This window comes from Stomoxys calcitrans, chromosome 1 (assembly GCF_963082655.1).
Source record: "Stomoxys calcitrans chromosome 1, idStoCalc2.1, whole genome shotgun sequence".
NCBI classification, from domain to species: Eukaryota; Metazoa; Arthropoda; class Insecta; order Diptera; family Muscidae; genus Stomoxys; species Stomoxys calcitrans.
Window position 1 is genome coordinate 1,636,494 of NC_081552.1, and position 25,779 is coordinate 1,662,272.

General features: G+C 37.1%; 1 protein-coding gene and 1 long non-coding RNA gene across 6 annotated transcripts in view; both read left to right on the plus strand.

Moving 5' to 3' along the window:
* Positions 1 to 2,166, plus strand: part of LOC131994353 (uncharacterized) — a 30,339-nt gene extending 28,173 nt beyond the window's left edge. The window contains exons 2-3 of the long non-coding RNA XR_009396655.1: positions 596 to 1,767; positions 1,980 to 2,166. This is a non-coding gene — a long non-coding RNA (uncharacterized LOC131994353). The remainder of the gene's footprint in view (positions 1 to 595; positions 1,768 to 1,979) is intronic.
* LOC106096158 (cyclic AMP response element-binding protein A) overlaps positions 1 to 25,779 on the plus strand; it is a 326,488-nt gene that overhangs the window by 253,504 nt on the left and 47,205 nt on the right. The window lies entirely within an intron of this gene.

Consider the following 25,779-nt stretch of genomic DNA (forward strand, 5'->3'; position numbering starts at 1 on the left):
TTATCTCTTTGTCCGTCCGTCCGTCCGTTCAACTGTCCTATTTCTACCCGTACTGTAATCCACCTGTGTGTGATGCACAGTTGAATAACATTTTTTGGCTGAAACGGCGATCTATAGAAACTCTCGCTCTCTTTCTCTCTCACTACCTGTTTCTCGCTCTCTCTCTCTGTCTCTTGTTCTCCTTCTCTCTGCGTTTGTGTCTATCTCGTGTTTTCATTTCGAATTCATCTCATTAACTTAAATTAATTTCATGTTAATATTTAACTGTTCATATTTGATTCACCTTTCTGTGTTTACAATACACAAATACATCTCGCCATGCGGTTGGTGGCTGCAGCAATACAAACACACGCACAAACAACTATTGACAAAAAAGAAAAAACCTGTTGGCTCGCTATACAAACTCAATATTTCTAAATTTGTTTTATATTTCTTTTTTCTTAATTTGGATTATATTAAGAAAACAAAATAAAAGAAAAAAAAAGAAGCCACATTCAAAAATATCTGTCTGCCGTTTTATTAACTATTATATAAAAGAAAGTTGTTGTTGTTTTTGTTTTTCTATTTCTTTCAAATTTGTCTTCAACATTTTCAGTTAAGAGGGGATCATTAGTCTTTGTTCGATAATAACATTTGCAATAGATACATTTGTGGCCGAATCGAAGCTGCTTTCTATCTATCGCCTATCAGACGGAGCTTGCTGCTTTCTTGCTATCACCAGAGAGGAGGGCCGCAAATGTCCGCGGGGTGTTTTTTGGAAGAAGAGACTCAAATAACTAATACACCGTGTCCATGGAACATAGCCATACGGGTAATGATTTGTAATGCGACTTTGTTATTGTTGCTGTTGTTGTTGGTGGAAAACACAAGCAACAATTTCATTACATGTGGCCCTAAGGGTGTCAGTGACCGCCTGCCTGCCTATCACTTGAAAAGTCAAGTCAACACGTGGAAGTGTCAAACCAGCAGGAGACAATGTGTGTGTGTGTGTGTGTGTACTGCATCCTGTCCTCTCTGCAAGAAACAATGGAGCAGGATATATTAATGGTGGTCATTTCTTTCACAAACCGAATAGACGACGGCGATGACAATGGTAGCAATAAGTCCTCAATGGAAACCCTAAACAAACCATCATAAATAAAATGTTAATACATCACAATCACATCCCAAAAATACATCGACAAAAACTATAGGCAGACAATGCTGACAAGCTGATATGAGTGGATAAGGTGGTGGTTTTCTTTTAGCTTCTTCATAAAATGCAAAGCAAAAAATTAATTTTAACAACAAACGAGGAAGAGAACAAATTGGAGTATTGTTTAAAACGCTAACAAACTAATGTGCATTTATTTTTCAATTTTGATCAACAATTGGTGATACCGAGTGAACCCACATTATTTTCTATTCTATTTTTCTTCCCTCTGGATGTTACAAACAAATAACACCCGATATAGGTACGTCGATCTAATTGGGAATATAGAAAATTCTGTAATTAACAAATGGGTTTTTTTTTTTCTACAAATAAATGACTCATGGATTGGCTATGCCAAAGTTACAATAGTCGGCGTGAGAAACATACTTAAGAAGCCAACAATTGGATTTTAAGTCTTATAAGTCATTGCATATATTGAACCTTCAACGGCTATGTGGCTTTGACATCTTTCAATCCCTTCCCCAAGAACCAACCGAGTGCTATATGCCACGGAATAGTTTTTAGGAACATTACGTCAAATCAAGTAGGAATTTTCGTACATCAACATCAAAGCAGTAAGTTACTCTAAAATAATATTGAGTTTAATTTATTATATGATACAATTAATAGTTTAATTAAAACTGCTTCAGTGTTAAAATCAATCACCGTTTTTGAAAAAAAAAATAAAATTTTTTTTATGTGCAAAATGAAAAATTCATTTTCAAGTTTTTGCCTGTTAGGGCGAAGATCATTAAATTTTACAATTTTTGTTTGTTTCTCTTTCGAGGCGAGCTCAATGATCGAAGATGCAAATGGAAAAGGAAAGCCAAAGATAGCAACACACACCAACCACTGAAAAATTAGGCAGAGCCCGGCCAGGATTCGAACCTGGGCACCCGGAGCAACAGCGAGAGCCAGCCATTTAATTTATAAAAATGATTGAATAAATTTTTTATTTAATAAAATACTTTTTTATTGCCAATATAATTTATAATTGAAAATTTGTTCGTGAATTTTTCTCTGTGTAAGCAAACTGTGAAGGACGAGCACAAGCAAGCTCTGAATTACAAACAAAACTATTGTTTTAAAATATTCAACGACTTTATATACATTGGTACCGCCAAATCCAACTACACCTTTTCAAGCTCAAAATGAGAATACCCTTGGCAAACAGTTAAAGAGCAAAAGTATCTCAAAATAGATTAAAAAATCACATTCTTCAAGATACAGATAATATCAGCAGCAGTTGAAAGCACGTAACCATATGAAGCTGTTTTTGGAGCATGCGATACGAAAATCCTTTAAAAAGTATATGGATCGGTTTTTTATAACTCAAAACTAAAATGGTTATAAGAATGTTACAAAACATACAGCGAAGACCGAAACTAATAAGTGAAAGATGGACTATCCAAAAAAAAATTTCTTTATAACTATTGGGTTGCCCAAAAAGTAATTGCGGATTTTTTAAAAGAAAGTAAATGCATTTTTAATAAAGCTTAGAATGAACTTTAATCAAATACATATACTTTTTTACACTTTTTTTCTAAAGCAAGCTAAAAGTAACAGCTGATAACTGACAGAAGAAAGAATGCAATTACAGAGTGACAAGCTGTGAAAAAATTTGTCAACGCCGACTATATGAAAAATCCGCAATTACTTTTTGGGCAACCCAATAGTTTAAAAAACATAAAATCTTGTTCAAAAATACTTGCGGATGCGACAATTACATCCTAAATTGTAATCTGTGACATTCCAAAAAAAAAAAATTGTATGGATCAATCATCGTAACGGATAGGGTAGGATTTTTTTGTGTGTTTTTGTTGTTGGACAGTAGATGTTTGTCGTGTCGATCAGTAGATATCGACTTTTTAACTTTTTCTGATAAAAAAAAAATTAGACTTTTCGACTTTTTCTGATAATCAAAAATTCGACTTTTTGACTTTTTTCGATTCGACGTCGACTTTTCGACTAATAAAATTTTCGACTTTTTTCGAAAAAAAATTTATTTTTAAGAAAAAAATAGGCTTTGAGATTTCTGATGTGTAAAATCGATTAAAACGATGGATTTGATTAACGCAACCAAAAAATATTTTTTTTTGGATTTTTTATATAAATGCAATAATTCGTATTTAAACTAAAATCTGGTTTCAAAATTTCGAATAAAAAGTAAAATGCTTTTCTCTTTCGATCTATACCAGTCGTTTCTGATCGAAAGACTACAGTGTCTTTTGTGCCTTAATTGGTGGGGTGGATTCATTGGGCACCACTTACTCTAAAAGTTGATTTCACGAAAGCTCGATTGTGACTCTCAGATGTCATCATACGGAGTGAGATCTAGTCTAGATCTGAAGAAGGATGTCGAGTTGGCTAACACAACTTACTGTCCCAATTTTCAGTGATGTCGGATAATAAATGTGGCTTTTATGGGCCTAAGACCTTGAATCAGCGGATCGGTCTATATGGGGGCTATATCAAGATATAGTCCGATATAGGCCATCTCCGAACTTAACCTATCAATGAACAGAAAACGAATCTGTGCAAAATTTCAGCTCAATATCTCCATTTTTAAAGACTGTAGCGTGATTTCAACAGACAGACGGACGGACATGGCTAGATCGTCTTCGATTTTTACGACGATCTAGAATATATGTACATTATAGGGTCGGAAATTGATAGTTCGATGTGTTGCAAACGGAATGACAAAATGAATATACCCACATTCTACGGTGGTGGGTATAAAAACTTAAATCCAAATAAAATTATAAATTTTTTAATTAATAATACTATTATACTATAATTTATTTCACAATGTATAAGCTTTGGGTAAAGTATTCCTAGGAACTATTATTTCTACTACATAACACAAATAAAATCTAACTTTTACTTATTCTGCTTATACATCATACGTTGAAATTAATATTCATAATACAGGAAAAAGATAATAATTTTTAAGAAAAATATTTCTAAACTTATATGTTATCAGTTAAGGGTTGTCAGACGACAAATTTGTAAGGAATTTGTATTAAAACGCATAAGAATTTGCCTCATAATTTTGTTTAAAATATATTGAAATTGAGTTCAGATATCCTAATTTATCGAAAATTACAACTCAATTTTTTTTACACTCCCATATACCTAAAATAGGGAATTGTGTACATCAAACGGGGCCAAACAGTATCCTAAGCACCAAATCATGGTAAATTTTACTCCCATTTAGTTAAATTTTCATTAATTTGGGGTTCTGTTTTTTTGAGTGTAATATTTTTTAAATGTCAAGTTGAACTCTATGTTGTTTTCCAATTGTTGAGTTTTCAATGATTTACTTGGAAAATAAAATCATGGCCAAATTTGCAGTTGCACCTGAAAATGGTTTTTTTTCTTCAGACCTGTTTTCCGTATGCGTAAAGTCCCCACACCAGGTGAAGTCGGCGAAACTGAACTTTTCTTAAATTCGAAATGAAGAATTTTGACAAACATCCGTACATATTGTGGGAGTTTTAGAAAAAAATCGTAGTGCAAAATATTGTGTAGATCGGTTGATTAATGCGAAAACAAAGGCCTTAAAAGTGGAACTCGGAAGATACATAGCATATTTGGGAGCTTTATCTAAATCTGAACAGATTTTTATGAAATTCACCAGTGATCAGATTCATAAGAGAAACCTTAGCGACACATTTTGTGAGGATCGGTTAACAAATGACCAAATTATTGCAATATTTGTCAAAATCCGACGAAAATAAATATGATATGATATCTAAATCTTAACAGATTTTAACAAAAATCGGCACACATAGTTAAAATAATAGAAAAAGTCATTGTGCAAAGTTAAGAGAAAATCTGCCAAGAAATACGCTGACAAAGGTTAATACATATATAGTGGGGTTATATCTGAATAGGAGGAGACCACCGTGGAGCAGATATTAGCATGGAGCAGATATATGGCCGAACGCCTGGGTTCCAGTCCCGGCGTGAACATTAACAAAATTTTCAGTGGTGGTGGAGGTATCCTGCCATGTAAAAACTTTCTACCAAGTGGTGTCGCAATGCGCAACGCCGTTCGGACTCGGCATAAAAAAGGAGGCCCCTTGTCGTTGAGCTTAAACTTTAATCGGACTGCACTAATTGATATGAGAGAAGTATCCCCCGTTCCTTAATGGAATGTTCATGGAAAATTTAGTAGTAGTATATCTGAATATGAACCAATTTCTATGAAACTCAACAGCAATGTCGGTAGTCATAAGGGGCTCTTTTGTGCAATGTGAATCGGTTAACAAATGACCACGTTATTGCAATATTAGTCCAAATTTATGAAAGCTATATATATGAGAGCTATATCCAAAACTTAACCGATTCCGACCAAAATCTGCTCGTTTTGTGGTAGTCGAAGTTTGAGAAGATCGGTTGATAAATGTGATTGCAAAGTCGGGCGACAGATACATATGGGAGCTATATCTGTACCTAAACCGATTTCTATCGAATTCACCAGTATTGTCGAGACTCATAAGAGACTCCCTTGTGCCGGGAACGTAGCGGACGCACATATTTATGGGAGCTGTAACCAAAAAAGCCAAATTTGAAGACGATCAAATGAAAATTGCGAACTGTGCTTTGTACACAAGTTAACATGACAGACAGACGGACATGGCTAAATCGAATCCGGAAATGTGTCTAGCTCTCTTCCTTCTGGATGTTCCAAACAAAATCACTAAATTATAATTTCCTGTAGTGGTGTAGGGTATAAAAAGCTGTGTGGCAATCGAATGCAGTTTAAATTTTCGATTCAATCTCATGTAGCTGTGTAAGCAACAAAATTAAATATGCTAATTTTAGTCGAACATCTCCGTGCTCTTCAGACTTACAAAGCAATCTAGGTGATTGACAAGTTAATGGAGTTACACTTAAACAGCCTTACCCGTTGGCAAAGCAACGATAAAATACTACAAACTTTAAGAAAAAAGGCAAAAAAAAAACTGTAAACTAATTAAAGCGGCAAATTTTTTTAAAAGTTCATTTAAAAACGATTTAAAAGTTCCTCACGCAGTTCACATTTCATTAAGGAATGTTACTGAGCTTTGAAGCGAAAATATGCAATGTGGCTTAACCAAATACTAAATTGATTTGGTTTTAGTAAACGGTAATCAAATCGTTTAAAAACGTCTCTTCTTTCCTTTTACAGTGGAAGTAGACCAACGCAAATTTTTCAAGGATGGATAATAGAATAGGGCATCATACAATTGTTGCATATTTTTTTATTACGCGAAGTGGAATCGGCTGTTCTGCCGATATGTTACATCCTTGTGTTGATGCATATTTTATCGCAGTGCTTTATGGGGGGGAATACACAAAGAAAAAGCAATTTGAATAGTTTAACAATTATTTGTTATTATTAGTACTAATTTGTTCCATTAAAGAATTTAAGGAAAATTTCTTTGCTACCAATGGCAAATTTCTAAAAATTATTTCTGGTGGTTATTAGAAACCGTACACTAATTGCAAAAGACTTTAATTTCTATTAATATGTTCTGATATCTTTTGTACTCAGCACTATGGGATGCTTAGGTATTGAAAACGCGCCACATCGGTTAAGATTTGTATATGAACCGATCCTCGGATTTGATTTCTTCAGGTCTAAGAAGCCTCAATTTTTATTCAATTCTATCAGAACTTGGTTTTTTTTATTAAAAATAGTACAACAGTTTGTCGTGATAACAGCATATCATCAAAAAACAAGTAAACATTCATTAAGTTCGGCCGGGCCGAACTTTGGATACCCACCACATCCGGTATATATGAAAATCCCCTTTCCTCACAATCCGGTGAAAATTGGATAACTTATGCACCCAAATTCGACACGAATATTGAGTGGTCTAATAAATATAAGTCACTGTTGAATTTTATATAGAGCTTTTATGGGCTTCAGACCCTTTGTCGGCAGATCGGTGTATATAGATAGCAGCTATACCTAAATATGGTCCGATTTAATCCATATTTAGGTCAGATATCAGGAGGCTTAAGATAACCCTCTGTTTCAATCGTGAATCGTGTAATAAACATAGCTTTTATGGGCCTCAGACCCTTTATCGACTGGTCGGTCTATAGTCCAATCTGAACCAATTTAAGGTCTTAATTAATGTTTCAAATTTCAGCGAAATCGGTTAAAAAATAAAGCTTTTATGGGCTTCAGACCCTTAATCGGGAGATCGGTCTATATGACAACTATAAATAAATATAGTCCGATCTGAACCATATGTGGGTCCTATGTTAGGAGGCGTAAAACTACTCAATGTTTTAAATTTCAGCGAAATCGGTTAAAAAAAAGCTTTTATGGGCTTTAGATCCTTTATCTGGAAATCGATGTATATGGCAACTATACCTAAAAAAAGTCTGATTCAATTCAAATTTCGATAAGATATCAGGAGGCTTAAGATAACACTCTGTTTCAAATTTCAGCAAAATCGAGTAATAAATAAAGCTTTTATGGGCTTCAGACCCTTTATCGGCAGATCGGTATATATGGCACCTATATATAAATATAGTCCGATATGAACCATATTTGGGTCAGATGTAGGAAGGCCTAAAACTACTCACTGTTTCAAATTTCAGCGAAATGTTGCATTGAAATCGAGTGTGTACCCTATACAGCTCGCTTTTTGCAAAAATTTAAATGTAAAATTTCAATTTTTTCAATTAAATTTTTAATTTGGTATTTCGAAAATTTCAATAATTGTTTTAATTGGATGTTTAATTGGATCAATTAAAAAATTAATTGGAAATTTCACGAATTTTCAATAAACTTTTTCAATTGAAAATTTCAAAATTTTTCAATAAACTTTTTAATTGAAAATTTTTTCAATCACATTTTTTTAAAAACTGATTGATATTATCATTTTCGTGATTGAAGCAATTACAATAATTTCACCAATTTTCAATAAACTTTTTCAATTGGAAATTTCAAAAATTTTCAATAAACTTTTTAATTCAAAATTTTTTCAATCACATTTTTCAAAAACTTATATTATTGATATTATCATTTTCGTGATTGAAGCAATTACAATAAAAAAAATCATTGGATCAATTAATTTCGTGATTGAAACCGATTTTTGTTTTTTCCGTGTATGGCGGAGGGTATAAAAAACTAAAAAAAAAATAAAAGTAAAATCGTCCTAAGTTCGGCCGTGCCGAATCTTGGAAACCCACCACCATGGGTTCTGCTAAAAATGTATACAAAATAAATTTAGTTGAAGGGCATAATTTTATTCCACATACCAAACTTCTGTCAAACCAGCAAAAATTAAAGCTTCTAGGAACCGAGCAAGGATGATTGGGAGACCGTTTTACATGGGAGCTATTTAAAGTTATTGACTGATTCGGACAGTATTTGGCACAGTCGTTGGCGGAAGTCGTAACAGAACACCGCATGCAAAATGCAAGTCAAATCGGGGGATCGGTTTATATGGGAGCTATATCAGGTTATAGACCGATTTAGACCGTACTTGGCACAGTTGTCGAAGATCATAACAAAACACTATATGCTCAATTTCAGACAAATCGGACAAAATTGCGGCTTCCAGAGGCTCAAGTTCATATGCTCAAGTTTATATGGGAGCTATATCAGGTTATAGATCGAATGGACCGTACTAGACGCGGTTGTTGGAAGTCATAACAGAACACTACATGCAAAATTTCAGCCAAATCGGATAAAAATTGCGGCTTCCAGGGGCTCTAGAAGTCAAACCGGGAGATTGGTTTATATGGGAGCTAAATCTAAATCTGAACCGATATGGCCCATTTGCAATCTTCAATGACCTACATCAACATTAAGTATCTGTGTAAAATTTCAAGCGGCTAGCTTTACGCGTTTGACCGCGATCCTGATTTCGACAGACGGACGGACGGACATGACTAGATCGAATCAGAATGTCGAGACGATCCAGAATATACACATAGCCCAAAAAGTCTGCGTTCACCTGACAAACTTTTGTGATTGGTTAAAGAACACAAAATTAAATTATAAATCAAATCAACTCTTTTACACATATTTTTTCTTCATATTCCTAACATAAAAAAACAATAACAAAATTCTAAGATTGGTTAAGCACTTTCACTCTAGAGTGATTTAAATATGATAACAATTAAATATAAGCACCACAAAGTCTGCGTTCAGTAATTAAAAATAAACAAAAGAGTTATTTAAACACAAAATAAAACAAAACATATTAACACATTCCTAATATTTGGTAGGATAGCCACGTTGTTTTAAGACTGCACTTAGTCTATTTGGCACGGGATTTACCAACTTCTCTGTTTCCTCAGATGTTATTTTCGCCCATTCTCCCTGCATAACACTTCGTAACATCTCCTTGCTGGTTATAACGTGCTGACGAATTCTCCGATAGATCCCAAAGATGCTCAATGGGGTTGAGATCTGGCGATTGGGTGGTGTTTTAAGCTGCTTTGGAGTGTTATATAGAAGCCAAAGCCTAACAACCTCCGATGTATGCTTTGGATCGTTGTCTTGTTGGAACCAAAATGTCGTTGCTAACCCTAGTTTAGCAGCACTTGGTTTCAATTTTTTTTTTCAAAATATTGAGATAACCCCATTTATCTATTTTGGACTGAATAAATTCTAATTGACCCACTGCACTAGCAGCCATACACCCCCACATCATAACTCCACCACCTACGTGCTTCACCGTTCCAACAAAATTTTGTTTTTCCAGCTCAGTCCCGGACTTGCGCCACACTATTTGCCGACCTTTAATGCCAAAAATACAGAATTTGCTCTCGTCGGAGAAAATAATTTGTTTTCAAAATTCAGGAGGCTTATTGATGAAAGTATTAGCGAATGCAATCCGCTTTTGTCTGTTTATGACTGAAATATACGGCTTTCATCGAGCAACTCTTCCATGAAATCCAGCTCTATGTAATATTTTTCTGGCAGTTTTGGCACGGATGCTTTTTTTAAACATTGTTTTAATATTTTCAACAATTTTGATTGATGCTATACGAGTGTTATTGCTTGCCATATTAATCACTTTGCGCTCTTCTCTAACGGATAATTTTTTTGGACGCCCAGGCCGAGGCTTTAATGTTATAATGCCACTTTATTTGTAATTATTAATTACGCGCTGAACAGAGGAATACGTTCTTCCAACTGTTCCACCCATATTTCTAAAGCTTTGTCCTTCTTTCCACAATTTAATTATTATTTTTCTTCCAGATATGCATATATCCTTTCCTTTAGTTTCCATGTTTCCAAATTTATTAATTAAAAAAAAAAACACGTGTAACTATCACTTGTTATGATAATGAACTGAAACTGATCAAAAATAAGAACAAGCACCATAAAAAGTAACGGTACTTTCGAAGTAAACAAAGTGAACGCAGACTTTTTGGTTGTCATAATTTCTTCTTATGCGACAAAAGTACCGTTAGAACAAAAAAGCAAAGCAAACTTTTTCTGCATGTTGTTATTTTTTTCTTATTTTCCAATTTAACGATGCCGCCCATGAAAATGAAAATAAGCAGATGATTGCCAACCTTACATTTATGTGTGTATATTTACATGTTTACACGCCAATTCGCACACAGCCATTCGTTTTACAGCATGCCCTAGCTTGTCAAAAAATGTAAACAAAACAGACTGCTTACAAAAATATCCCTCAAATGCACTTATATATTTTAAGGAATTATATGCCTCTTTTTATTCTACACTAACTAAAGTTATGTACTAAATATTTTTATACCCACCACCGAAGGATGGGGGTATATTCATTTTGTCATTCCGTTTGCAACACATCGAAATATCCATTTCCGACCCTATAAAGTATATATATTCTTGATCAGCGTGAAAATCTAAGACGATCTAGACATGTCCGTCCGTCTGTCCGTCTGTCCGTCTGTCTGTTGAAATCACGCTACAGCCTTTAAAAATAGAGATATTGAGCTGAAATTTTGCACAGATTCTTTTTTTGTCCATAAGCAGGTTAAGTTCGAAGATGGGCTATATCGGACTATATCTTGATATAGCCCCCATATAGACCGATCCGCCGATTTGGGGTCTTAGGCCCATAAAAGCCACATTTATTATCCGATTTTGCTGAAATTTGGGACAGTGAGTTGTGTTAGGCCCATAGACATCCTTCGTCAATTTGGCTCAGATCGGTCCAGATTTGGATATAGCTGCCATATAGACCGATCCTCCAATTTATGGTCTTAGGCCCATAAAAGCCACATTTATAATCCGATTTCGCTGAAATTTGGGACAGTGAGTTGCGTTGAGCCCTTCGACATCCTTCATCAATTTGGCCTAGATCGGTCTAAATTTGGATATAGCTGCCATATAGACCGATCCTCCGATTTATGGTCTTAGGCCCATAAAAGCCACATTTACTATCCGATTTTGCTGAAATTTGGGACAGTGAGTTGCGTTGAGCCCTTCGATATCCTTCGTTAATTTGGCTCAGATCGGTCCAAATTTGGATATAGCTGCCATATACACCGATCCTCCGATTTATGGTCTTAGGCCCATAAAAGCCACATTTATTATCCGATTTTGCTGAAATTTAGGACAGTGAGTTGCCTTAGGCCCTTCGACATCTTTCTTCTATTTGGCCCTGATCGGTTCAGATTTGGATATAGCTGCCATATAGACCGATCTCTCGATTTAAGGTTTTGGGCCCATAAAAAGCGCATTTATTGTCCGATGCCGCCGAAATTTGGGACAATGACTTGTGTTGGGCCCTTCGATATTTGTCTTCAATTTGGCTAAGATCGGTCCAGATTTGGATATAGCTGCCATATAGACCGATCTCTCGGTTGAACAATGACTTGTACTTATAAGCATTTGGTCTAAATCGGATGATATCTATAGAGCTGCTATGTGGCATAAGGTATGCATTTTTCACTGGATTTTGACGAAATGTGGTTCACATATATACCCGAGGTGGTGGGTATCCAAAGTTCGGCCCGGCCGAACTTAACGCCTTCTTCCTTGTTTTACTTGCTTCTAAAGCGTGAAGAACTCCAAATTAGCAAGAACGCAAAATAATGGTAATAAGCTGCAGTAAAAATTTGCTGCAGACTACAGTTAAGCATGTGATTTTACCTTCCGCGAGCATTTTTTAAAGAGATTGAAGTTTTTTAGACTATTTATAAAGAAAAATCCTTAGGAAATGTCCATACCCATTATAATTATGAACTAATTGCAATTTCCTTGAAAATAGGATATGTTTCCGTAGTTTAGCAAAATGTCATAGGAGAAGAGAACATTTTTACAAAGCGTAATAAAATGTTTATATCCATACTTAATACGATACCCTTTTTTCAGTGCGAACAATTTTCTCTAGGTGAATTACGTTTATGTGCCTCAACGACAAGTACCACTTGTAAAGGATTTACATGTTTAATATTAATGACTTATGGTGATTCCGATTGTGCAAAAAAATTAAGCATGTTTGCGACATGTTGAACTGGAATCGAAATTTTGTGTTCGTTTGTCTAAAAAAAATTTAACCCCACCACCGGGTGTAGTGTTTGTTTGTAATGGTGGGAAAAGTGGGAAAATATTGCATTTTTTACACCGTGCCAAGTTTACGGTTGAGAATCAGCGGCAATCATTCAAGGTAAATCATTCAAAATTTCGGATGGATTACTTAGGGGGGCATCCCCATCCCCAAAACATGCCAAATATGTATATATATAGACCAATCACGACAATATGGGACTCAAATAAAAGGTATTTAAGAGTAGAAGATGTATATGCTATTCAATTCTGGGACGAAGTGTTTGGGGGACCACCCAACCCCTAAAACACCCCTAAATCGGACATATTAACCGATCATGGCAATATGGGACTCAAATGAGAGGTATTTGCGAGTAGAATATGAATTTGGTATCCAAATGTGGGACCAAGTTTCTGGGGGTGCACCCCTTCCGCAAAACACCCCCAAAACAGGACTTATTATTTACTGATCATGGCATTATGGGGCTCAAATAAAAGGTATTTAAGTATAGAATACGAATCTGATATCCAAGTGTGGCCCTTTCCAAAAACAACCCCCAAAGAGGAAAAATTGACTACAATAGCAATATGGGGCTTAAATGGAAGGTCTTTGGGAGTAAAGCACGAATATGATATCAATATTCGGAAAAAGTGTGTATGGGGCCACCCCACCTCCATAACACCACCCATATAGGACGTATTTTGGAGTAGAACACGAATCTGATATCAACATTCGGGACCAACTGCCTAGGGGACGTCCCACCGATATGATATATTTTCAGGACTAAGTGTTTGGGGGACCACCCCACTCCTTAAAACACCACTAAATCAGGCATATTTACCTACCATGTCAATGTGGGACTCAAATGAAAGGTATTGGGGTTCTACCCCTTCCCTAAAAAACCCCACAAACAACAATTATTTACTGACCATCGCAATATGGGACTCAAATAAAGGTATTTGGGAGTAGAATACGAATCGGATATCCAAATGTCGGACCATGTATTTGGGGCACCATCGTGACCATATGGAGCTGAAATAAAACTTTTAATAATGGAGTATATCGAACACCCAAACGCTAATGACACTAAAACCTGCGGGCGAATTCAAAGACCAGTAAAGACCAAATTGGATTAAAATAAAGACTTTTATATTGTTATGCTTTTGCGATGTATATTATTTTCGTAGCATGGTATTTCACTAAAAGCTCTTTAATTGTCGAAAATAAATATTCAAAGGATAATTTTGTTCCATATAAAGTAAAAGAAGGCGCAGCGGAGCGGGCCCGGTTCACCTATTATATAATAAAAATGGAAAAGTGAATATGTTTTATTTATCTAACGACATATTATTGGGTTGCTCAAAAAGTAATTGCGGATTTTTAATATAGTCGGCGTTGACAAATTTTTTCACAGCTTGTGACTCTGTAATTGCATTCTTTCTTCCGTCAGTTATCAGCTGTTACTTTTAGCTTGCTTTAGAAAAAAAGTGTAAAAAATGTATATTTGATTAACGTTCATTCTAAGTTTTATTTAAAATGCATTTACTTTCTTTTAAAAAATCCGCAATTACTTTTTGGGCAACCCAATAGATGTTTTTCTAGAAAGTTCTTCATCCGAAGACGAGGGTGCCATTTTACCATATTATTTGGTCGAAATAACTATATACGGACATATGAACATTTGCGATTGAAAATGCAGAAAGTGGAACACCATGAGAGGATTGGTGCGACATTTGCAAAATGTTGTGCCGTTTAAATGCAACAATAGTTTTTTTTTCAGAATCGAAATAACAATCAATATAAGAACGGCCTAGGTTAGGTTAGGGTTAGAGGGTGCCGTGCCGCCACGCCATGTTTTTGTCCCTCTCCAGTAAAATAATTAAAACAAGTAAGAGCGTGCTCGGTCGGGCCGAATCTCATATACCCACCACCATTGTTCGCATTTGTCGAGTTCTATGCGCGGTATCTCTTTTTAGACAAACATAGAATATTGAATAAGAATTGTAATGCTATTGGAGCTATATCAAGTTATTGTCCGATGCAGACCATAAATGAATGCTGAACATTGTAAAAGTCATTGTGTAATATTTCAGTTCAGTCGGATAAGAATTGGGCCTTGTAGGGGCTCAAGAAGCAAAATCAGGAGATTGGTTTATATGGGAGCTGTATCAAGCTATTGATCCATTCCGACCATACTAGAGTCGTAAGTTGAAGGTCATGAGAGAAGCCGTTGTACAAAATTTCAGCCAAATCGGATGAGAATTGCGCCCTCTAAAGGTTCAAGAAGTCAAGATCCAAGATCGGTTTATATGGCAGCTATATCAGGTTCTATATCGATTTACGCCATACTTAGCACAGTTATTGGAAGTCATAACAAAACACTTCATGCAAAATTTCAGCCGAATCGGATGAGAATTGCGCGCTCAATTGGCACAAGAATTCAAAATTCAAGATCGGTTTATATGAAAGTAATACCAAAACACTACGTGCAAAATTTCAGTTAAATCGGACGAGAATTGCGCCCTCTAGAGGCTAAAAAAGTCAAGACCCCAGATCGGTTATATGGCAGCTATATCAAAATAGGAACCGATTTAAACCATACTTAGCGTAGTTGTTGGAAGTGATACCAAAACACGACGAGCAAGATTTTAATAAAATCGGATAAGAATTGCGCCCTCTAGAGGCTCAAGAAGTCAAGATCCAAGATCGGTTTATATGACAGCTATACCAAATTATGAACCGATTTGAACCATACTTGGCACAGTTAGATGTAATAACAAAATACGTCATGCAAAATTGCATTCCAATCGGATAAGAATTGCGCCTTATATGGCAGCTATATCAAAACATGGACCGATATGGCCCATTTACAATACCAACCGACCTACACCAATAAGAAGTATTTGTGCAAAATTTCAAGCGGCTAGCTTTACTCCTTCGGAAGTTAGCGTGCTTTCGACGGACAGACGGACGGACGTGGCTAGATCGACATAAAATGTCGCTACGATCAAGAATATATATATCTTATGGGGTCTCAGACGAATATTTCGAGTAGTTACAAACAGAATGACGAAATTAGTATACCCCCCATCCTATGGTGGAGGGTATTAAAATCGAGTTGGTGTGTTTTCTTTATTCCAAAAGACAAATGTCCGATGCACCTTGTGTGAAAATTGTAGGTGGATACAATTGCAAATAACCAATTTATAACGATTTGAAAAAAGGCAAAAGTCAAGTTTTTTCCCTTCTATATGCCGATTCTCTGATGTGACCTTTAGTTTAAATTTTAGTCGGATCTCACTGAACAATCACACCACATTATTTGATCTGAGTTATTAGGCGTTAGTTTTCAGCTAAATTCATGGGATGGGTCTCTGTTTCTCTTTGTCCTCTTTGTTTTGGGGTGCAAAATTGACAACACTGTGCATGCAAGTTTGTTCCAAAGGCAAAGAGAGAGCTTCCCAAAAACTCTTAAAACGAATGCACACTCAAATAGCAGAGCAGAAATAATGCAAACAAATAAGAATGTATGTAAAAGTACGACACAAACATAGGAACATCCCAGCATTTATAAAGTATGAGTCAAAAAAGCAAGCACACAATTTATTTAGCAACCGCTAGCCACGACAAAAGCACGTATGGCGATGTATATTGAGGTGGAACTAAAAAGTTTTGTCAGACAACATTTTCAATTGGAATTAGACTTGCTTTCATCGCTAAACAGAACGTTGCCCCAGCAAGAAACTTTTTTATTTTCGTATCGATTATATAAAAGTCAAAGAGTGTTTGTTTGTCTTTTTGTTAATTATAGACTCTAAAATGGCTGAACCGCTTTTCTTGAAATCCTTACAGATTGTGTGAGATGGTCTAGAAAGAGTTATAAGCAATAACATTTTTTGAATATCGGAAGGAGACGGACCCTCCTCCTAATCACAAAAACACCACCCAAACGAAAAAAATGGACCGATTGGCACAATATGGGTCACAAATGAAAGATATTTGGGAGTAGAATACAAAACTTTGGAGTCAAGCCCCAGGAGGGGCTACCCTACCCCACCCACCCCAAAAACCAAATCCATCTGGAAGTGAAAAAAGGTAATTAGAGGTAAATGCAAATTTGCCCATGAGCATTCCATTAAGGAGCAGGGACAAACTTCTCACATATCAATGAGTGCTGCCCGATTTTAAGCTCAATGATAAGGGGCCTTCTTTTTATAGCCGAGTCCGAGCGGCATGCTGTTCTGCGACACCTCTTTGTGGAGAAGTTTTTTTTGACTTATTAATTAGGCAACAAATCTCAAGGGCACAAGTTCTTTAGTACACTTTATTTTGACGCTTACTGTATTTAAATAAAAGGTCCTTCTGATGGAAGGGGGATTTGACGTCGTTCTTATCCAGGAACCATGGGTGTGTGGAAGAATGATTCGTGGACTAAGAATTCCTGGATTTAAACCACTCAAGGGTACGGGGAATGGGATACACAGAGCCTGTATTCTTGCAAAGAGTAGTCCAAATGTCGCACTAAATATCTAAGCACTGAAGATTCAGTAGTAGCCAGCCTTGAAATAAATAAATCTCATTACTGGCTGGCTTCCCTATATAGAGATGCCTCCTTCAAACCTTAAGTTGCTGGTTGAAGCCGCTTCTGCAGGGAAGAAGAGTCTCATTATAGGAAGTGATGCTGATGCACATCACCAGATATGGGGAAGTTCGGATATAAACGAAAGGGGTGAGCTGCTTATCCAATATATTATAAGTTGCAATCTGGCGAATTGTAATAAAAGGGATAAACCGACCTTTATTACCAGGAACAGGCAGGAGGTAATAGATATTACCTTTGTATCGGAAGATATAAGCGCAAGAATATGCGATTGGGATGTGTTGGATGTCTACAGCTTCTCTGATGATAGTTATATTAGTTTCAGCCTTGGAGAAAATACTGCAGGAGTGGTCCCTCGTCTAAACAGAAGAAAGGCGGATTGGGATAAATTTCAGCACAAATTGTGTACGTATATTCCTTCTAGACCGGAAAAGGAAGTGGAAACATAATGGTCAAGCGGATCAAGAAGGCCCTAAATGACTCGCTAAGACAAGGGGGCCAACAGCAACCACCATGGTGAACCCCAGAGCTGATTGGCCTAAGGAAGGAGTGCAGAAAACTCTTCAACAGAGCGAAAGAGCACTACACGATTGGCTCACAACAAATCCTGGGTAGAATTTTACAGCTCCGTGGAGGACATATCTGAGGCCTCTAGGCTAAGGAATATTCCGAACTCTAGACCTTTTATGATGGAGTATATCAGAAGTCAGAATATATATGTACAATGTCTAGTGAGGAAACACTAGAACTACTCATTGATACACATTTCCCTGGAAATTCTCCAACAGACAACGTGACGCCAGAAGAGTTTGTCACTGGTATACATTTGTCGGAGTTTATTAGGGAAATTGTGTCTGAGCCGAAAATCCTTTGGTCGATAAGAAGTTTCGACCCCTTTAAGTCGCCAGGCCCTGGTGATGTGTCACCGGTTGAATTACATGCTGTGTCAGATCGACTTGTTCCTTGGCTTAGGGATGGAGCGACACGAAGTTTATTTTCATTCCGAAAGCATAGTCTGTCATCCTTTATGCTGAAGACTCTTGAGAGGTTGATAGAAACATATCATAGGGCAAAGATCCCTGGAGATCGCCTGTCGCGGCAGCAGCATGCATATAGTAAAGGCAAATCCACTGAAACAGCCCTTCACGACCTACTCCGATACATAGAGGGTTCTCTCGCTGTCGAGGAATATACATTGAAGGTACTTTCAATAATGTAAAACCGACGTCAACCATAAAGAGAGTTTCTAGGCATCAACTCTACTTACTAAAAGATACATTATGGCAGGCTTGGGATCTGTGGATCTAAAAAGATGGGTCAGCAGAGGAACGCCTCAGGGAGGAATATGGCCATAAAAAATGTATTATTGTCTCTGGAAGAAAGAGGTGTAAAAGTGGTCGCGTATGCTGATAATGTGGCAATTGAGGTTCGGAAAAAGTTTCCCATATATAGTATATAGAGATATACTTCAGAAGGCTCTACGTGCAACAGTGAAGTGGGCTACCGAAAGTGGTCTAGGCCTAAATTCGTGCAAGACTGAAGTAGTTCTTTTCAGCAGGTGATACAAATTGCCAACAGTGGCACCTGTCTCCTTGGGAGGAGAGAATATTCCATTGACAGAAAGCGCAAAATACCTGGGTGTTTTGCTGAACTGAACTTCAAATCCAACATTTTGCAAGCAAAAAAGGCAACTCTTGCCCTATACACCTGCAAGAGAGCCATTGGCAAAAGTTGGGGGTTTAGACCGCGTGTCATAGATCGGGAATATACTGCAGTTGTCAGACCTATAATGATCTATGGTGTTGTGGTCTGATGGACAGCGCTTCAAAATCTACCTACCTGGCTTGTTTGTGTATCACAGCCGCACTGAGGACGACACCATCTGATGCGTTCAATTTAATGCTACTTCTAACTCTGGACATTGTGGCTAGACATATTGCTGCGACCACTGCCGTGAGGTTGAGGGAGCTTCCTTCTTGGTCATGTGGCGGTTACGGACACTGTGTTATCCTTGATACAATGTCTGATGTTCCTGGCAGTGTGGATTACATCCTACCTATGCCGCTTTTTTTTTGATAAAAAGTACGTTTTTTGATAAAAGTACTGTATCCCTGGTAACAGAAGTTACGACCACTGCAGTGTGTATCAAGCGGAGATCCTTGCAATTAAGGAAGTGGTGGAATGGCTATGATATAATGTCATTACGACGATTGGTATAAATATTTTCTCAGACAGCCCAGCAGCCATTAAATCCCTGGAGAACGTATTTCTGAACATAAATATCGCCCCTTGCCTGTCGCAGATCTCTCAACGATATGGCTGAACAGTTCAAAATTCACCTGTTCTGCGGACGATCTTGCGAGACTAGGAACTACCCTACACATTCTAGGAAAACTGAAACTGCCTCTAGCGACATGAAAGCTAAGTTTTCAGACTTCGGCCTGAAAGACAACGAATGATAGATGGTCACAAAGAGGGGGCTGTGAGCATTCCAAAACTATGTGGCCTAATCTAGACTTGAAGAAGTCTACCGCTTTGCTGTCACTGGCTAGAACAGACGTCTCAGTCATTGTGTCGATCATGACAGGTCAATGTCTAATCGGAAAATATGCTGACACACTGAAGGTTGCCAGTAACGACTTTTGCAGGACATCGAAGAAGAAGAGACTATAGAACAACTTCTGTGTGTGTGTGTGTCCTAGACTGGCAGTCAGAAGGAGTTCCACTTTAAGATCCTACTTCTTTGAGAACCTGTCTGAACAATTCTCTAGTTGTTGGGCTTTTTAAAGCGATGGGGATGGTTCAACGGTAGGAACTAGAAGGCATCTTTCTCCCTCTTTTCCTGTGGTATCACAATGAACGAAAACGTCTAAGTGAGTCTGATGGCAATCGTAAAAGTTTGCTTGAAAAAATACATATTATGTCTGTGATCGTTTTACCCTAATGATTAGTTTAGATGAATTAGAAAATACGCCACGAATTTCCTTTGAAATGCTAAATGATCAACAAAATTGTGAATTCCCCTTCATGAGATAATAGCAAAGGAGAATCCCCAGCTTGTTACTAAAAGAAATTGTACCAACACTATATACTCGTGTGAGTGCATGTGTATACTTAGGGGGCATGGGTGCATCAGCCGCAGCTTAATAAATTCATGCCTCAAGATTTATTACACCATCAAAATACAAACAAACAAACAACCTTTACTCCTCTCACTCTCGGCTACACCTGTTGCGCTGCCATTGACAATTCGTGGAAAGAGAATTGAAGTGAGAGACAAGTGTTCTGCCAGAACCACTCGGTGGGACTGTGTGAAAGTTTGTCTTCTGATGGGTAAATGACGAGAATACATTTCTTGGTGATTGTGTTCAGAAGAAAAGAAACGCAATCACATGCATATACGTGTGTGGTAGCTACATCCCTAATAATGTTTGTAAGTGTAGTTAGTATGCATGTGTGTGTGTTTGAGAAAATACAATATAAAAATTTGAAGATCTGAACCTGTTTGTGTTTCGTTGTTGTTGTTGCTATTGCCATGAGTCTGATATAAATGCCGTTTACACTTTCAACCCACCAACTTCATTACTGGTCGTCGCCCTCATCACCATCAATAAAAACCCCAATCATCATTCTCGTCCTAGTCTCCAAAGGCTGTTGCATGTGCATATCTGTCTACACTTAAATACGTGTGCATGCTACACACACAGATACCAATTAAATTCACCAAGCAGACAAAAACATTTTTCAAATGTAGGACACCTTGAAATAAAAATTAATCTTCCCTTGGTTTAGTAGTAAACACGGTCTTTGTGAGAGAGCAAGAGCGAGAGTTTGGGAAGAGACTTAAAAGACCGCTCAATCTTAGTATTGCTTCGTTCACATGTGTCTACATTTGTAACGCTGTATGCTTGTGGTGTTTTGTTTTTTTTTTCCGAGGCTTTTTCATTTTTCAAGCCTTTCTTTATGGGAGAGGGAGAGACTTTGAATACGAATCACTACTCATATATGGTAATCTGTATAAAAGTCACCCAGTTGTCCAGCCAGTAGCCACTTGGCACCATCATCTAGTTCAGTAGCGAAACTTTGAAGCTAATTTTATCTCTGCACTTCCATTTTACGCAAAATTCTACGGAATAAAGTTATGTAAGCATTTGGCTCTCACTATTTACACTATTTACCGAACTAGAAACAGGTTCTTGCGTGCGAGAAAGAATGCGAATCACCAAAAATTCACATGCCACTGATAAATTCGCAAACCTAGGTTCGAGTCCCCCGGCCGGCAAATTTCTTTTTCGTATTTCTTCTTTAAATTATTTTTTTATGCATTTCCCATTAATTTTCATGTATTTCTCATTCCATTCTTTATGAATTTCACATTAAAAAAGAAATTTTAAGTTATTTCTATATTTTGTAAATTTTGTTTAATTGAGAAACCTATTGCTGTGCGGTAATGGTTATTGCGTTATTCCATCCATAACAAAGTGATGTCGGTAGGCTGGAGGATGCGTGGAAGATTACCAAACAAAAGACAAAGACTACACATACAAATGATTACCGAACGTCTGTCGACCGTTATCGGAAAGTAGAATTCAGTAAATACAAAATTTTACGTTCCGTTTTCGTGTCAGCTGGAAAATTTGAAGTTTGAACAAATTTCAAAACCAAAAATTTAATTAAGAAAACTGCTTTTCTCCTATTTTATGATTTCTCAGTGGAATTTATCACCATTTTTTTGTTTAGGTTGATTGGGTAGCCCACAAGGTTGATTGGATAGCCCACCAAGAAAAGGTGAGTTCGTTCGGTGGCCAGTCTGACCTGTAGTGAAAGAAAATGAAAAAATTAAAAAAATGTGACAAAAAGAAATTGCAAGAAGGGAGGAATGTGGTAAGCGCCAATACGCTAATCCATGAATGCCGTGAAACTGTAGTCTATTCAGGGATTTCACGCATTCCGCCAAGAACTTCGACCACACTGTTTTAGAACCCATGGCCTTGAACACCAGGACTTACTGATTTCGAAAACTGTTAATCCCTTCTCGAAGTTTCCTTTGCGGCTATCCTTATGACACAGAGCTCCGCCCGAAAGAATATACACTAATCCGGAAGTCTCATGGGCGTACCGATAATTTGTTTTCTTAAGTATGGCCCCTATCCAGTCCCTGTCTCCATCTTGGAGCTATCTATAAAGACCGTGGTATCATTCTCTTCAAACACAGGATTCGCTTGGCATTCCTCCCTCCCGCGAAAGCGAATCCCGAGAACAACCCACCCTTGAGGCGTTCCCCTTATTGCCCGCCTTCTGACTACATTATCTCCGAAGTCCGCGTTGATTAGCCCTGTCACGTATCACAGGGAGAAACTCAGTTGGACCCCCGTGCGATTTAGGGCGGTGACTTTCAACCCATCTCCTCATTAATAAATGCCCTCCCTCTATACAGGAAAGCCACCATCGAATACTCCTTCAGTAGGAGAGACGTCTCGACTTCTCGCACCACTTCGTGGAGGGGCGTCTATTCCATCCTGCCCTTGAGGTATGCCTGAAGTTTTTTCTACGTCAGACCCTCCCTCACCTCCAAGTATTTTTTTTTGTTAATAAAATAGTTTCGTTTATAATGTCAAATGCTACATTTACGAGACTAACATAAGGCCTGGTTTTGCTTTACGTTAGTGCCTCAGCGCCGATAGGCATTGTAGAAGCAAATTGGCTTAACTGCTACGATAATATAATGAAAATAATATATATATAGAAAAGAAGTATGCTACTTTAATTAAAATATTAATTAAAATATATATAGAAAAGAAGTATGCTACTTTAATTTACTACTTTAATTTACCGTAGAAAGTGATTCCACATATACCAGAAGCAATTTATCATAGAAAATGGTTGATAACAGATTCGCAAGACTTACTCATTTAATAATTTCTTTAAAATGGAAAGACTGTTACCAGATATTATTTCCTGTGGCAAATTATTGAATTCGGTTCTTCCTGAAAATTCAATACGTTGTTTAGTCGTTTCGGGGCGACATAATGCTACCTGTAAGTGCTGATTATTCCTTGTATTGAACGAATTCTGATTTGTTCTAAACATTTACGTCTACGTTTAAAAACGTATAAATTTATTTGAAATTTATATAAACCATGAAGCGATAGTGCGTTTGGAAAAAGATTACAAAATAACGAACGTGTCGGATAACTCAATGGTACATTAGCTTTGCTCTTCAAAGATTTATTCTGAAGTCTGTGCAAAGATCTCAATTTCCTTGTATGCGTATATAATTGACAAATAATTATGTTGACTGTGAACCAAACCCTGATAAATGAGCAGCTTTGTCTTGTGGTCAAAAGCATATTTGAATTTTATAATACAATATACCGATTGCAGATGATATTTTTGATTTTAAACGTTTAACGTGTTCATCCCAAGCTAGGTTTGATTGCAAATTAATACCTAAATACTTAACCGAATTGAGCTCTGGTAATTCCTGGCCGTCGATTTGAATGGTAAAATCTGAATCAAATATCCGTTGAGTCCGAAACCGCATTAATTTTGTGTTTGATCGGTTAAGAAAAAGTCTGTTAATACGCATATATTCAAAAATTAATGCAGCATCGCGTTCTATATAACATTTTACTGAAGCTTCGAATTTATATGGGTAAAATGAGCATAAGTCGTCATGCTCATTTTACATGAAACTGCCTTGAGGTACCTCATGTTTCACTAGAGCCAATTCACTTCTTTCGCCTTTAACTTGCACAAACTGGCTTCTATTACACAAATAAGATGCAAATAACTCTAATTGCTAAAGCAACACCGTAATAGCTAAGCATTCCCAAAAGAATGTTGTGGTTAATCATGTCAAATGACTTTGATAAATCAAAAAAGAATGCCTACGACACCAGTATAACCTTTATCCAATACACTAAATATGTGATTTTGAACATTGATCATCCCTTTCTAAACCCAAACTGACTTCTACTTAAAAGTTCGTTGGTTTTAAAATAGGCAGATATTACGCAAGTTTGCAGTGGAACTAGCAGTGCAGCAGTGCTAGTTCCAGGATCAACTAGTTACTCTAATGACAAATCCATGTTAAATTCATTCAGTTGTTTAGAGTGAAAGTAAACAAAAGTGGAACTAGTTCTGATTACTTTTCAACTAGTGAGTAAACAGGTTTAGGACTAGTGGCCTGGACTACTGGGCATGGATACACAATGATCGATTGCACATAGTGAAATATATACAGACATGCACACATAGCTGAAAATCCAACGCTGGGTTTTCCCAACACCATTAGGGGGATTTTGTGTCTCGTCTCTGCATTTTGCTATTTTGATTCGGTTAAGCTAAGCTTTAAAATTCCTCAGATACCGGTTACGAACTCCACCTAAAGAGCAACGAGAGCGGTGCGGTACTCTTTCCGTTAGCATACGTACAAGCAATTATCTCTTCTTTCTCCTGCAACAACAAACTTTGTAAGCCAACGATCTGCGGAGAATGTAACAGCGACCATGTTCAAATGTATGCTCATTTCTGAAAGTCATTTTTCCTACCGTATATGGACGGCGATGATGGTGTGTTACACAAGCCATCATTATTATTATGCTGTCTCTCGCTTGCCACTTTAAAACCGGATCTCTTGAACTTTTTTCATCATTCATTTTCAGATTAAAAAGTACATTCACTTTATACCACAAAAGCGCAAAAAGGCCATAGTTACCAATGCAAAACAACAAAAAAAAACCCACACTGCGGATATGTAATTAACATTAATATACCAAAAAGAAATCCATCGAAGCAATCATGGAGAGGCAATTAAAGAGTTCAACAGATTATCGATGAATGAAAACGGGAATTGCCGATAGATATGACGACAGGGTCTTCTTACATCTACTACTAGCGAAATCGACAATACATCAAAAAGGTTTCGAAAAAAAACAACATTTTATGGCAAACGTACGTCCATCTTGATAATTTCATTATGTTTTACTCACAATTTAAAGTTTAAAGTTTGCCTGCCACTAACTGGGAGCACTATTTGATATTTCCAATACGAATCTTCTTTTGGTAACAAGAAATCTCTAACATTTCATTCCTGACTTTGGTACGTTGTCTTGCAGTCGGGGAATCGAGGGAAGGAACAGGTTAAATCCCGAAAACAAACTCTATTTTAAGTTTGTGCTACAAACGAGAGAAACTCGTTTACAAGCATTTTGGCTGCATGGAAACTACTACCGCATTTATAATGAATTAATACCAATTTCATAGACTTCAGGCCACGGACATAAGCTAGACATAAACTCACACACACACGCATAGATAGAAGACAGCATGCTTGGCCAGCAAGAGCACCACTGTTCAATTGAAAGAGTATTTGTCAGAGTAAGAGCCAGGCAAAAAGAGCTCGAGAATGGAAAATGTGACAACCGGCATATTTTATAGGACCGGTTAAAAAGCAACAGGGCCGACCTGGAAAGCAGCCC